A 17,138-nucleotide genomic window follows, 5' to 3' on the forward strand; every position below is an offset into this window, starting at 1 on the left:
TTCTACAATGTACCATGGAAGTGTTCTATAAGATTACTTAAATGGCCCTCTACATCAACCGAGCCCCTCAACAAACAGACAAAAATAATACAGACAGTTGTTATCATTGTTTATAAAGTGCAATGAGTTCCTGTTAATCACATTGGCACTGTAATGAGTTCCAGAGACAGTCTAGTTTTTGCTATGTCTTTATATGAGGTCCAGGTCTGTCTCAGGCTGCATTTTCTATGACATCTGAGTCATTACTCATCCACTGACTTCCTATATTATACTATCTGTGACCCTGAACAAGGAAATATATAGTATTGTCACCATCATTACAAGTGTGAGAAATTTGAACATGAGGTTGCTGGTATTGATAGTTCCTTTTCTGGGAAAGAACTATAAGCTGACCAAGAGTCAAATTATCTCTATTGGCAACAAGAGCTTCAGGTGCTGGAAGAGTTTCCCAAACTCATTAACCAAGCTCTGGAATTCTGTGGGGCTCATAAACAAACTCTCCACTCTATTGTAAAGGATAATGATGCCACAATAAAACTTTGCATACAAATGCCAAGATATTCAAACCTAAATCAGGCATTGTCTAAAGCTTACACATGATTACTAGCCACGGTATAACTAAAATCAAGATTAAGACCCACTGATATTGGTGGCTTCACTTTGCAGCATTATTTTCTCTCCCAGAGCTTTGCATAGACATTTTGAGTATGAGCTTTGGAACTGAAAAGATTGACTTTTGAAACCTATCTTATGCTCTAGCTGTATAGATTTAGCCTTAAATAATAACACTTAGACTTAAATAATAACACTAAAATCATAGAACTGATTGTCAATGCAGATAAAACAGCACAGTTCTTGGCATATAACAATTAAAATTTGACAAATACACAAGAGTAAAGAGAGTCCAAGCCCTTAAATTGCTCATCACAAAAAATAAATAAATAAATAAAATAGATAAATTGCTCATCACAAATATTTTTAAATAAGTTATCATTATATTGCTTTATTTTAATCAAAATACTCATATTTTATGAGTATAAAAGCCATAATGAGATTAGCATAGCTTTATTTATGCAGGATTTCTTTTGTCCTGCTATATTTAGCCTTCAAAAAGAGGAATTCAATAATCAGGTAGGAGCATGATGCTGTAAAATAAAGGGAGTGATCTGTGCCATGAGGAATAGTTTGAAAAATTCAAGATAAGTAGCCCATTGAAGGGTCATGATAAATCATTTTAGATAACATCAAACAGTGTCTATCCATGGTCTTAGGTGTCAGGACAAATAGGGGAAGGTCCAAGAAAATAGATCTATTGTTCAGTTGCTCAGTTGTGTCTGACTCTTCGCAACCCCATGGACTGCAGCATGCCAGTATTCTCTGTCCTTCACCATCTCCTGGAGCTCACGCAAATTCATGTCCATTGAGTTGGTGATACCATTCAACCTCTCATCCTCCGTCCTCCCCTCTCCTCCTGCCTTCAATCTTTCCCGGTACAGGACCTTTTCCAATGAGTCAGCTTGTCGCATCAGGTGGCCAAAGTAGATCTGGGGTGAATGTTTAATATTCAGTGTCATCAGTTGATGACTATATTTCCTCCATAGGTAATGAGACCCCCGGATAATGTAAAGAATGTAAATAATCACTTGACCAAGCCGTGAGAGAAGGATTCAATTAAATATCAGACAGCTGATTGGACTATTCAGTCCTTAAAGTCCTTTTCAGCCCCAAAATTTGATGCCTCTCTAAAAATCTGTACCATTCCAAGTCTGCTCCAAATGGATCATTTTCTACAGAGGTTGAGACAGAGACAGAGACAGCCATAGCCATGTCTCCCATTTATCCCCTAGCATATATGGTTCTCTTTGGTAACCAAGTCTATTTGGTAACAATAGTCACAGACTTCATCAAATTACCACACGAAATCAAATATTTAAATTCAAGTCTCTTCTCCAGCAAATTCTGGTGAACTCATGAGGAATTCTGACATGTTCTGGAGTTCAGACCTACTGACCTCTTGTTAACTAAATCATTGTCCTCACAGCATGAGGCTGCTGCCTGGGAAATCTGGGAAGCATTTTGTCATCTCACACTAGTTTATTGTCAGTACTCCATCTCTTACAATATTTTTTTAAAAATATGAGCTGGACCTCCATATCCTAAACAAAGTAAAGATAACCATCACAGTTGATTTCCCACATCTGGCTTATTTGTACTCTTAAATTCAACTCAACTGGACCTTACCACTGCCTATCGTTTCTCTTATACTTCTGCACGAGCATCAGGGAAAGGTCTGCACCCTAGGTTCTCTGGTCCACTTCTACTTCCCATTTCCAGTAAAAACTCTTGCTTGAAATATAAACACTGACACACACACACAAGTACCCAGGACACAACTGTACAGGGGTAATTATTTTCTAATTATGCAGGGACAAAGGTAGTTTCGGTAATAACATGATACAGTTTCCATTAAAAATGAAACTTTTATCACCTGGAGACTCTTAATAGTGTTCCAAAAGCATGTGGATCTTTATCACAGCCTAGGGATTTCTCAAAATTAAAAAAAAAAAAAAATCTGCTGCAAACATTTTCACTTTTAAACATGGAAAATTTGTAGCAACTTTTTAGTGTTTTTTTTTTCCCCCAAGCACCAAAAAATACTGAAAATCCATCAGATAAAGATATAAACCTTTTTTATTACTATTTTTATTTTCATTATGACCAAAAATGTCATTAAGATCCTGTCTTTGTGATGGATAAATGAAAATGCAATTGTTACTGTGTAAATACAAATTCAGAACGCATGCTGTCTACAAGTTCAAAGTCAGTGCAGCAAGGCCAATGACTTCTCACATTAAGAGTTAAGATAAAAGTTCACATGGCACCACATAAATTTCTCAGCATTTTTTTCAGAGCCATTTACTTTCGTGCAGTAGCTCTGTGCCTGGTGCTCTTTACTCCCCGTGTACCATCTGTCTCCTCTGCTTCCTCTCACCTTCATACTTTCAACATTTTAAGCTACTATGACAAGAGTTAAAGATCATGGAAGCCATAAAATCTGACTTGAAACCTTAGCTGATGTTATGTTCTTTGAAGGTCCCCATAAGTAAAACGTCTTCTGAGCCCTTGCTGAAGAAATCATTGAAAGACAACCTTGCTGGATCTTTTACAACTTGGAAAAGCAAAGAATAAACTTTTCTTTCTATGAAATGGCTGACAGTTAAAGTTTAAGCTCAGAAAATGTCCCTCCATTACATATCATTACATTAAACTGGGAATGTTTGGAAACTGCTTGCTCTAACAAAATAAAATAATATATTTTAAGCATTAGCAAGCTATTATAAATGCTTTATTATTATATTTATAAAACACTGCATGTCCTTACATCTTGAAACAAAAACAATGAAATCTGATTAAACATAAGGAAAGCTAGCTAGTCTGAAAGTGTACCAGTTTTCATATATTCATTAGCCTATATTACATTGTATATTTTAATTTCTTATTTTAAAAATGTAGCCTAACTTAAAAACCATGAAATTCATAGAAGGCAAACCACTGTTTGCACCATGATTCTTGCAATGTAAAAATAAAAGAAAATAGTAAAATTCACTGAAATAATGTATTTAGCTTCATGAAAACAAATGAAAAATTTAATTAATTTTAAACATCTAAATTTGGCATGTTTATCTAATTTAAACATCACATAAATGCAGAGTGTTGAAAAATATTCTTTTATGTTACCTAACATACTAGAAAGTGCTTGTGCTTAGTCAGTCAGTCCCGTCCAACTCTTTGCAACCCTTTGGACTGTAGGCCACCAGAGTCCTTTGTCCATCAGATTTTTCAGGCAAAAATACTGGAGTGGGTAGCCATTTCCTTCTCTAGGGGATCCTCCCAACCCAGGAATCAAAATGGAGCTTCCTGTTACCTGCTGAAATGTATCTCTATCTAAATATCACTCGTTTCCTAAAGGTGACACTTTCTACTGTCTCTATAAATAATCTTTGCTTCTTGTCTTCCATAATTCAGCTAATGGATTGAATCATTTTCAAATACTTGTTTGATATCTAAGTTATGTTTTAATATTCCTGATACTCATTCGTATGCATTAAACCAGTCAACAAATATTTACTGAGTGTCCAGCAATCATGCTGAAGAAATCAATAAGACAGATAAGGACATTCTTGTCATGAATTCATTTTAGGTCTAGTATGGAAGATAGTATTGCCTAAATAATAAATGTGATAACCATTTTTTAAAATGCAGAATGTTTTTGAGCAACCTATGTGCTATATGGAAAGTCAGTCTTTTTCAAAGATATGTCACTTAAGCAGAGACCTGAAGCATAGGAATAGGTAAACCACGTGAAGACATAAAGGACAAGATTCCAATTAGATGAAACAACTAACAGAATGATATTAATATTAGAAGAATGTGATGAACTCGAAAAGAAAACTTCCCCTAGAGTCTGGAGAGCAAGGCAAGAAGTAGAAATATGTGAATCTAGAGAAACTCAGGCACAAGATTAAAAAAGGCCTTGAAGACAGTGTGAGATGATGGTTTTATTGTCATTATCAAGCTGTCTTCTCTTCTTCCACACGAGCAGAACTCCAATTTCATTAAAATATATACAACCCAATGCATCAAATATAACTAATACCCTTCCCAATCTAAGAGACAGATTTTATTTGGTATAAACTGCCATGCAGTTCTCTTTTATCTTGCCAGTGATTAGGATTAGTCATAATATTAAACCCTGGCCAATTGGATAAGAAAGGAAATCTACTTGGAGAGTTGTTTTGGACTGAATTTCCCCAGAGCGAAATTTATATGTTGAAGTCCTAACCTCTATTAGGACTTAGGAGAGAAGACCATTAAATCAATAATTAAATGAGGCCATCAGGCAAGGCTGTAATCCAATAGAAATATTGTTCTTATAAGAAGAAGAGACGCCAAGGATGTATAAACAGAAAAGAAAGATCATGTGAGGGCACAGCAAGGAGATGGTCATTGGAAAGCCAAGGAGAAAGACCTCAGGAGTAAGTAAATATGCTGAAACCATTAATTCAGACTTCTAGCCTCCAAAACTGTGAGAAATAAATCTCTTTTCAGGCATCCAATCTGTGGTATTTTGTTATGGCAGCTAAGTGGGGCGGATCCCAGAGCCCAGGAAAAGTGTTACTAGGTACCCTTGTGTCTGCATCTTCACTCAACTTCCTCCTCTATGTGGATGTATGTGTCTCTTATCTTCTCATAAGGATGCTATTTATACTGGGTTAGGGTTCACACTCGGAGAAGGCAATGGCAACCCATTCCAGTACTCTTGCCTGGAAAACCCCATGGACGGAGGAGCCTGGTAGCCTGCAGTTCATGGGATCGTTGAGTCAGACATAACTGAGCGACTTCACTTTCCCTTTTCACTTTAATGCACTGGAGAAGGAAATGGCAACCCACTCCAGTGTTCTTGCCTGGAGAATCCCAGGGACAGGGGAGCCTGGTGGGCTGCCATCTATGGGGTCGCACAGAGTCGGACATGACTGAAGCGACTTAGCAGCAGCAGGGTTCACACTAAGTATAATTTCAGTTCAGTTCAGTTCAGTTCATTCGCTCAGTCGTGTCTGACTCTGTGTGATCCTGTGGACTGCAGCACACCAGGCTTCCCTGCCCATCACCAACCACCAGAGCTTGCTCAAACTCAATTCCATTGAGTTGGTAATGCCATCCAACCATCTCATCCTCTTTCATCCACTTCTCCTGCTTTCAATCTTTTCCAGCATCAGGATCTTTTCCAATGAGTCACTTCTTCACATCAGGTGGCCAAAGTATTAGAGTTTCAGCTTCAGCATGAGTCCTTCCAATGAATACTGATTTCCTTTGGGATTGACTGGTTTGATCTCCTTGTGGTCCAAGGGACTCTCAAGGTTCTTCTCCGACACCACAATTCAAAAGCATCAATTCTTCTGCACCCAACTTTCTTTATGGTCCAACTCATACATCCATACCAGTATAACTCCATGCTATCTTGATTTTACCTACAAAGACTTATTCCCAAATGAAGTCATATTCACAGGTACCAAGGGTTAGGACTTTAACAAATATTTTTATAGGACACATAAAAACTACATGTAGAGAATGGCAGAACAGAAGAGATACCAGAACATGGTATACTGGAAAATATCATGGTAGCTTTTTAGAGTCAATATTTTTTGTGGATTCCTTTTTTTTTTTTAATATTAAACTCCTTATTACTTCAGCTGCATTTTGTTAGGTCTGATTTTATCTGAGACTAAAATAGTCTAGTGTTGTTAATGATATGGGGAAATGTTTTCAGAGCATTGTGAAATTATCAAAAGATTTTAACAAAGAAGTAGCATATCAGCTATTTATTTTGTCAAAATGGCAAAATCCACTTGACACCCACGTCCTCTAGAAATTCTTTCTATAGATCTTCTACTTTATAGTTGCCCTTTATTGACTTCCTGATTACTTCACTTATACATGGAATGCCGGTTTTAACGGAACTCCTTACCTTTCCATTTCAGTTTCTTCAGTACCTCAAAATAATCTTCCTACAAGTTCAGTTCAGTTCAGTCGCTCAGTCATGTCCGACTCTTTGCAACACCATGAATCACAGCATACCAGGCCTCCCTGTCCATCCACCAACTCCCGGAGTTCACCCACTCTCACGTCCATTGAGTCAATGATGCCATCCAGCCATCTCATCCTCTGTCGTCCCCTTCTCCTCCTGCCCCTAATCCTTCCCAGCATCAGAGTCTTTTCCAATGAGTCAGCTCTTTGCATCAGGTGGCCAAAATACTGGAGTTTCAACTTTAGCATCATTTCTTCCAAAGAAATCCCAGGGCTGATTTCCTTCAGAATGGACTGGTTGGATCTCCTTGCAGTCCAAGGGACTCTCAAGAGTCTTCTCCAACACCACAGTTCAAAAGCATCAATTCTTCGGTGCTCAGCCTTCTTCACAGTCCAACACTCACATCCATACATGACCACAGGAAAAACCATAGCCTTGACTAGACGGACCTTTGTTGGCAAAGTAATATCTCTGCTTTTGAATATGCTATCTAGGTTGGTCATAACTTTCCTTCCAAGGAGTAAGCGTCTTTTAATTTCATGGCTGCAATTACCATCTGCAGTGATTTTGGAGCCCCAAAAAATGAAGTCTGACACTGTTTCCACTGTTTCCCCATCTATTTCCCATGAAGTGATGGGACCGGATGCCATGATCTTCGTTTTCTGAATGTTGAGCTTTAAGCCAACTTTTTCACTCTCCACTTTCACTTTCATCAAGAGGCTTTTTAGTTCCTCTTCACCTTCTGCCATAAGGGTGGTGTCATCTGCATGTCTGAGGTTATTGATATTTCTCCCAGCAATCTTGATTCCAGCTTGTGTTTCTTCCAGTCCAGTGTTTCTCATGATGTACTCTGCATATAAGTTAAATAAGCAGGGTGACAATATACAGCCTTGACGTACTCCTTTTCCTAATTGGAACCAGTCTGCTGTTCCATGTGCAGTTCTAACTGTTGCTTCCTGACCTGCATACAGATTTTTCAAGAGGCAGGTCAGGTGGTCTGGTGTTCCCATCTCTTTCAGAATTTTCCACAGTTTATTGTGATCCACACAGTCAAAGGCTTTGGCATAGTCAATAAAGCAGAAATAGATGTTTTTCTGGAACTCTCTTGCTTTTTCCATGATTCAGCGGATGTTGGCAATTTGATCTCTGGTTCCTCTGCCTTTTCTAAAACCAGCTTGAACATCAGGAATTTCACCGTTCACATATTGCTGAAGCCTGACTTGAAGAATTTTGAGCATTACTTTACTAGCGTGTGAGAGGAGTGCAATTGTGCAGTACTTTGAGCATTCTTTGGCATTGCCATTCTTTGGGATTGGAATGAAAACTGACCTTTTTCAGTCCTGTGGCCACTGCTGAGTTTTCCAGATTTGCTGGCATATTGAGTGCAGCACTTTCACAGCATCATCTTTCAGGATTTGGAATAGCTCAACTGGAATTCCATCACCTCCACTAGCTTCGTTCATAGTGATGACAAAAACAAGACCAGGAGCTGACAGTGGCTCATATTATGAACTTCTTATTGCCAAATTCAGACTTATATTGAAGAAAGTAGGGAAAACCACTAGACCATTCAGGTATGACCTAAATCAAATCCCTAATGATTATACAGTGGAAGTGAGAAATAGTTTTAAGGGCCTGGATCTGATAGATAGAGTGCCTGATGAACTATGGAATGAGGTTCGTAACATTGTACAGGAGACAGGGATCAAGACCATCCCCATGGAAAAGAAATGCAAAAAAGCAAAATGGCTGTCTGGGGAGGGCTTACAAATAGCTGTAAAAAGAAGAGAAGCGAAAAGCAAAGGAGAAAAGGAAAGATATAAGCATCTGAATGCAGAGTTCCAAAGACTAGCAAGAAGAGATAAGAAAGCCTTCCTCAGCAATCAATGTAAAGAAATAGAGGAAAACAACAGAATGGGAAAGACTAGAGATCTCTTCAAGAAAATTAGAGATACCAAGGGAACATTTCATCCAAAGAGAGTTCAATAAAGGACAGAAATAGTATGGATCTAACAGAAGCAGAAGATATTAAGAAGAGGTGACAAGAATACACAGAAGAACTGTACAAAAAAGATCTTCATGACCCAGATAATCATGATGGTGTGATCACTGACCTAGAGCCAGACATCCTGGAATGTGAAGTCAAGTGGGCCTTAGAAAGCTTCCTACAAGAGCACCTAGTAATCCATCTTTGCAATCAGATGTCTTCCATAACTCTCCATTGCCATAAAGTTCCTAAAGCCCTCTTAAATCTTGACCTCAAACTACATTTTCAAAACTAAGTCCAAAAAGAAGTAGGCTTTGTGTTATAATAAATATCATAACCCATCATTGAGCAGTGGTTGACACCTGTGCATTTTAGAAAACTGAGAAAAGTTATTAATAATAATATTTTAGAATTCAGAGCAACAACCATTTAAAAACAAGCATAACACATATAGCTGACTATTCCTTTCCCATTGCTGATAAAGAAAAGCAAAAGGGAGAAAATGTGTTTTATAATTCCTGCATTATTGAAAAACAATTTTTCATGCAAAAATTGTTGCATGTTAACAACTAAGAACTAAAATTAATTGCCACCCAATATCATCAAGGAAGTTATTGTTTAAGAAGCCATCTTGTGCAGGCTACAGATTATCTTAATTACCCTAACAATAAATATATAAGACAGGCTATCATTCCCCACATTATGAATAAGAAATGTAGGTTTATAGTGAATGATTAAGTAACTTGCAGCTCTGAAATGCCAGAAATGGTTTTCTTTTTTTTTTCTTTTTCTTTTTGAATTTTATTTTATTTTTTAACTTTACAATATTGTATTGGTTTTGCCATATATCAACATGAATCTGCCACAGGTATACACATGTTCCCCATCCTGAACCCTCCTCCCTTCTCCCTCCCTGTACCATCACTCTGGGTCATCCCAGTGCACCAGCCCCAAGCATCAACTAAGTTTTTAATCATTAAGTTGTAATCCTACAGTATTTCGTTCACCAAAATGACCTTCTTTTCTTAACAAAACCAAGTCATTCTTGGTTCCTTCAGCTTCCTCTGATAGTTCGTGCTAGGATTCTGGACAGATTATAAAAATTGAAACTGTTGCTGCAGTAGTGTGCATATGTATGTATGTACTGTGGCTTTGGATAAATAATTTTAATTTTACTATCAATATATTTTAACATGTTATTCAAATAAATTCAGCAAACATATTTTGTCTCAGGAAGGAGGGAAGAAGAGGACATTCAAGGAAGAACAAAGTGAGATTAACAGAGAAGACAATGAGAAAGTTGCTTCTAGTTAACATTTACGAAGTGTCAGTAATGATTACAAAGCTGTAAGGAGTATTATGGTATAGATGGATCTTCGCAGATGGCACTAGTGGTAAAGAATCCTCCTGAAATACTGGAGACCCTAGTTTGATCCCTTGGTTTAGAAGATTCTCCTGGAGAAGGAAACAGCAACCCACTCCAGTATTCTTGCCTGGAAAATACTGTAAACAGAGGAGACTGGCAGTCTACAGTCCATAGGGTCGCAAAGAGTTGGACATGACTGAGCATGCACATGCAACAGTGGTGTAGATAATCATGTCTTGCCCTCTCTGAAGATAGCATTTACAGTGTGACATTGTTCCATAAGCATTCCAAAATGTTAGAACTTCAAGATTTGAATTTGAAAATGAAAACTGGAGTAATTGAGAAGAGACTTTGACCCTTCATTTTTCAAGACATTTCCCTTTCCATTAACTAATTACTTTATAAAAAATAAAATACTTTCTTTTAAGAAAAATAACAGAGATTTGATTTCCTTGGTTTGATATAATTTTGAAGAAAGAACTTTCAAAAAGTGGAACCAGCAAGCAGGCAAACAGCCATTCAAATCTTCCCTGACTCTATGCTGTACTAACTTTTGGAGAGGAAATTATAGTCCTGTTATAAATACTGTACTGAAAGTCCTAGTCTTCACAGTGGGGCAATACAGGAAAGCAACCCAAAGCAAGTGAAGAACTTTTTTCTCCCCAGCCATACACTTGATCACTAAGGGCATATAACATCACAGCTTTTTGCTGTTTTGCTAAGAAGACAATGTATCAGTTAAAGGATCGGTCACACAATAAACATCAAACCATTGAAAATAATCACAAGCAAGGGGTAATAGCTGCAAACAACACTGTAATGCATTCAGAGAAAGTTAGAAAAAAAAAATGTTCAGGCTTCTATCTATACCAAGATGACTAAATTATGAAGTCAATATAAGTTTATAAAGCCTGAAAATTTTTTTCACTAGCTTACACTGAAGTACTATATAACAAGACCTTTTTCAATGATCCAGGCAGTGCACATTTCAAGTGAGTCACTAATGTGGCATTGTGTGTGTTTGGGATAGACACATGAGGTATGAATAAGCTAGAGTCATGTGCAAGGAGATCCAACCAGTTCATTCTGAAGGAGATCAGCCCTGGGATTTCTTTGGAAGGAATGATGCTAAAGCTGTAACTCCAGGACTTTGGCCACCTCGTGCGAAGAGTTGACTCATTGGAAAAGACTCTGATGCTGGGAGGGATTGGGGGCAGGAGGAGAAGGGGATGACAGAGGATGAGATGGCTGGATGGCATCACTGACTCGATGGACATGAGTCTGGGTGAACTCTGGGAGTTGGTGATGGACAGGGAGGCCTGGCGTGCTGTGATTCATGGGGTCGCAAAGAGTCGGACATGACTGAGCGACTGAACTGAACTGAACTGATGTGCTAAGTTGGTAAAGAGTGATAGGGAATTAGCACTCGTGTATTTGCCATCTTCATATTAAATCCTGGGGGTCCTGCAAGCTTGCTCATTTTATATTTTGAAAAGCTACATTAATGCCCTCAACCCCATCAAACTCAGTAATTTATACATGTATCCTGTTTAAATAATAAGCATCATGTAAGCCATTTTTGGAATACATGTATACACACACCATCGAATGCATTAAAATTGTTTAATAGACTTATATGTCGTATATACATATATCACTTTGATTTTCAGGTGGTGAGAGTGCTGTTTTGAGCAAGGAAGTGAAGGGAAGTCAACAAAAACAGGAGCATTCCTTTTGGATAAGACTTTTCCATTCCTTACTTTGACTAAAAATCAGGATCAAAAAGACATAACAATCAATGTAGTGCAATGCTTAACAAAATTGTCTTAGTTCAATCTGGTTTAATTTTTAAGGACTGACCTTTACATTTTATTTTCTTGTTGATAAAATCCTAGTTCTTCTTCTAGTAGAAAGGAAAATTGGAGTCCCCATTTCATATTTATTTTTCCCTATAAACCAGCATACATATATCTTTTTCATGAAGTAGAACAAAGAGCCCTGTTCTCTCTGGAATACATAGAGTCAGCGGTGTTAATTCATGAATCAAGAATTTCCCTGGTAGTTTAGTAGTTAAGAATCCACCTGCCGTTGCAGAGGACATTGATTCAATTCCTGGTCTGGGAATATCCCACATGCCTTGGGGCAACTAAGCCTGTGCACCGCGACTACTGACACCTGCGCGCAAAGAGCTGGTGCTCCACGAAAGACACTACCGCAGTGAGAAAAGCGCCGGGACTAGAAAGCAGCCCCCGGTCACTGCAACTAGAGAACGCCCGGTAAGGGGACAGCAAGGAAGACCCAGTGGAGCCATAAAAAATAAATCAAATGTGTCTTGGGGTGTTTCGCCTTGGGTTTATCCTGTTTGGGACTCTCTGGGTTTCTTGAACTTGGGTGGTTATTTCCTTCCCCATTTTAGGGAAGTTTTCAACTATTATCTCCTCAAGTATTAGTCCAGGTTTGATGCACGATACTGGATGCTTGGGGCTAGTGCACTGGGACGACCCAGAGGGATGGTATGGGGAGGGAGGAGGGAGGAGGGTTCAGGATGGGGAACACATGTATACCTGTGGTGGATTCATTTTGATATTTGGCAAAACTAATACAATTATGTAAAGTTTAAAAATAAAATAAAATTAAAAAAAAAACAATAGGTATAGGGAGATGAAAGAATGTGAAAACAATACCAAAAAAAAATAAATAAATAAAAATCTAAAAAATACATGAATCAGGAAATGCTAGTCTATACAAAACACGGTGTCATCACTTCATGTCTTCTGGGTGGACTTATGTAATTTGGAAGTAATATTTCTTTTCAATCTCCTTCATTGCCTTTTCTCATTATACTTAATAATACCTTTGTATACTATGTAATTCAACATAAAAAGACCTATTTATTTGGATAAAAAGGAAAAAATAAAGTGGCAACAATTCTTTATCCCACTAACACCTTACATCTGAGTCCAAGATAAGAATTTATCATGATGTGAGTGCAGTTTTTCAGATTGGGTATGAATCGATGTGACTGATGACAGGTAAAACTAATTTCCAAATTGGAGTAGAATTCAGCTTTGCTTGGTCTCTTGTTTTCCTACTTTTTTGTCTTTGAACTTGTTCTTGTAAAAGAAGTGTGGGCTGTTGGAAAAAGTCACAAGGGATCATGTGAATAATCTTAATGACATTAGAAATGATGGGCTTATTTTCACTGCTTATTTATTCCTAAGTCTCAGTCAAAGGAGTGAGAGCCTAAATTGGTTCAAATGCTCAATTTTTCATAACAAGTTATGTTTAGATGTCAAAATAATATTATAGTGTGTGAAACCTTATGCTAGGTATTTTATATCTGTTGCTTTCTTAAATCCAAAAAACAACCCTAAGATATTGTTTTGATATTTCAAATGAGGATTGAAAAGCTGGAGTAATTATTAAGGTCTTCTACATGTGTGTGTGCCTGTGTGCTCACTTGCATCCAACTCTTTGTCATACCACGGACTTCTCTGTCCACCAGGCATCCCTGTCCATGGAATTTTCCAACCCACTAAAGAGGGTTGCGATTTCCTACTTCTGGGGATTTTCATGACCCAGAGATCAAACCCATCACTTGTGTCTCCTGCATTGGCAGATAGATTCTTTACCACAGCACCACCTGGGAAGCCCAATATCTTCTACATAATATTGAATTTGTATTATAAACAAGAGTCCACGATATAGGTATTTTATGGGACAAAGCCACTAAAATGATTATAATGTCTACAACATAATAAGCACTTAAAAGATATGAGCTTTATCATTATTAACATAATAATAACAGTAAAGATTCTTTTAAACAGAGAAATTAAAATGCTTGAGATGAGGAGGAAGCATTGAAAGTTCGATCTTGAAGCCTCAGAAAGTGACTATGTGACTATGGAGCTATAGAATCTATTTCTGCCCCATTGGAAGCACAATCCACTTCCCACTACAACTTACACACGAATCAAAGACCTTTTGGAAATCATTTGCAGTAAAGGGTACTTTATGTACATTTGGCAGTTGCATTAATGGATCTTTTTTTTTTTTTTTCACAGAAAAGTAACTTGCAAGGGCAAAGACGAGTTGCAAACAAAATCTTTGGAAAAGTGATACTGAAAGACTCTTAGGACACATAACAAAAACATTGGTTGAAATCCCATTAATATCAATAGATGGAATAATAAGCTACTACTAACAGAAAAAAAATCAAGATGCTCAGTTGTACACTTTCTTGGAGTTACTTACATAGAACTTACTTTTCCAGGAGTAGCTCCAGAATTCACCAGGGACTACCTTGTCCTCAAGTCAAGCATCCATTAAAGGAGATGCTTGTTTGTGCTCAGAATAAATAAAATGAAATGTAACACTAGCAGTAAAAGCCTTGTCAAAGACAACATTTCAAATTTTAATAATTAGCATTAATAACAGAAATATTTCCCCAGTACATAACTATGTTGAGCAAAGCTATATTCCTTAAACATTTGAAAAGGATAGAAATGGAAAGATACTGAAAAAGAGCAACATTTATCCTGAAAATGTGACATCCCAAGTGTCAAGAGAAATCATATTTTTACAGCTTAGTTAAAAACCCCTAGAAACCAAGATATGGAGGAAATTTTGATAGATCTTTAAGATTTTAGGAAGGGTAGTTGGTACTGCCATAATAAAATTTTAAATTAAGAACCCACATTTGGCATGTATCAAGCAGAAACCAGCTAAAAATGCCCAGGCTCATTTCCAAAAGAATTCAAGAAGGAGTTATAGCAGGCCAACTGGATTTATAAGGTGGTAAATTAAAAAATAATAAAACATTGATCTGTCAGCATAAGTCTGAATGCGATGTATATGGCCATTACTTTACAATTAGTGTCACTTACCGAAATAGTGCTTTCACAGTGATTTAGCCCTTAACCACATTTTTCCAGAGCATTTCCTTCCATCATTTTTGAAAATTATTGCTGAAGCAGTCACTCAATATTAAATCATTCTGTCAATTAGCAATTGTGGGAGCCAACTCTTGCTTCTGTTCTGCACTTGTAAGCACCCAGACATTACAAAATGTAACTTCTTTCTCAAAGTCATGATGTTTTACAGCAGCCTAAAGCTTAGAGAAAGATAGAGAGAGCTTCCTCTCAAATATGTGTTTCTATCATATCCCATCCATTAGAAGCAAATCTCAGAGCCCTTCATTATGATATCTAATCTGACTTTGCTCAACCTCAGCATTATTAATAAGGCCAGCTTTACAGCTGTACTTTCTATCTTTAAACTTGCCCTGTTTTTCCTGGCCAACTGCTTATGGAAGTGATAGTTTTATTATTAAATAAAGGTATATTTAAAAGTTAATTATTTTTTATCTTTAGCTCTTCTAAATGATATTTGCATTTCAAAAAGATTATTCAGGCTACTGTGGTTCCGTGGGGAGTGGAGACAAGGAACTGATATACGAGGTTTTACAGAATATGCCCTCCCAAAGCTGAGAGGATAAAAATAGTCTGAAGTCCACTGCAGCTTCACATGCAAAGCTGACTATTCTGGCTCAGAGCAGTCATCCAGAAAGATTGGGTCCCTTATTCTCATTCACACAAGCAGTTTGGGAAAGAAAGCTTTTATTACATTGTTTGATGGTGTGTACAGAAGTGAACTGCCATTGTGCAGGTAGCTTGTTATGTTTTGTGTTCCAATAAAAAGAGTTTAAAATCTTCTTCCTAGTAAAACAGTAAATGGAAGAACATCAAGGCTACAACAGGAAGCAACCACAAATGCTTAAGCAGATAGACAGCCTGCATATAACGCAAGCACTGCCAAGAGCTGCAAAATATACAGGAGAGAATACGAGCCTCTCAATGAGGCACCAGTCAATAAAGACTCATGCTTAAAATCATACTGGCTCTAGGGCTCCTGAAGAAGAATGAAATAAAGAAGGTGAAGTTGCATCCTACTCTTTGCAACCCCATGGACTATAGCCTACCAAGCTCCTCCATCTGCCCATGGGATTTTCCAGCCAAGAGTACTGGAGTTGGTTGCCATTTCCTTCTCCAAGGGATCTTCCCAACCCAGGGATCAAACTCAAGTCTCCCGTATTGTAGGCAGACACTTTTACTATCTGAGCCACCAGGGAAGTCCTGGGAAGAAGAATGGTGACTGCCTAAACCCAAACCTCTTCACATATTCCCCCAAAACTTATAGATAGAGATCTGAGAGCAAGTAACACTATCTGACAAATAACTTGGGAACAGAGGATACTATAAACTTCAGTGTATATTTAAGTTGAGAAATAAAACACTCAAATGTTGCAGAACCTCTCCAGACTCAATTCCTAAACATAGTCAGGTAGAGGTAGCATGGAAAAGAGGGAACTACCCATGGCCTGTGGTGGCAGAAAACCCATAAAATCAAGCCCCCCTCAAAAAGAAATGCCTGCCTGATGCAGGTATTGTTTCATCTCTCAACTGCATTCAGCTTTTCGTGACCCTGAGTACTGTAGCCCACCAGGCTCCCCTCAGTCCAGGGGAATTTCCAAGCAAGAATACTGAAGATGGTTGTCATTTCCTTGTCCATGGGATCAAACCCACATCTCCCGCAAGTCTCTTACATTGGCAGGCAAATTCTTTACTGCTGAGCTGCCAGGGAAGCCCTTGCCTGATGTAGGGGAAATACTTAAAACAACTGCAACAAAGTGAGTCAGAGCAGGGCTCCTAAGGAATTGAATGAAGAGGCTTGACTATTTGCATGACAGGAGTAACAGTATCCTGATGATACTATTTGATGGTGGGAATGGAGAAGTTATGCTTTTTATGGATACACATTGAAGGACAGAAAGCATATGGTGGAAATCAGGGTATTACAAAAAAAAAAAAAAAGCACTATTTCAAAAGCAGAATCATATCTTCCCCCAAAGCAAGGTCTCAATCTACTAACATCCCACTACATTGTCTCCCCAAATAGGCTACTTATGAACTATGCAACTTTGTGAACTATAAAAATTTCTCACCATAAATAAATAGAAATGCTGTTATTGCCAGATGAGAATGTGGGGAGGTTTAAAATAAGCCAAATAAAGGCAGGCTATATTCATACAATGTTATCATTGAAAATATGAATCAAAACATTGAAATATGCAAAAACACTCACAGAAACAAAATGCAAGCAGAAGAAATATTTAGGATAGTACTCACATTTGAAAAAAA

This window comes from Bos mutus, chromosome 6 (genome assembly GCF_027580195.1).
Source record: "Bos mutus isolate GX-2022 chromosome 6, NWIPB_WYAK_1.1, whole genome shotgun sequence".
Taxonomy (NCBI): domain Eukaryota; kingdom Metazoa; phylum Chordata; class Mammalia; order Artiodactyla; family Bovidae; genus Bos; species Bos mutus.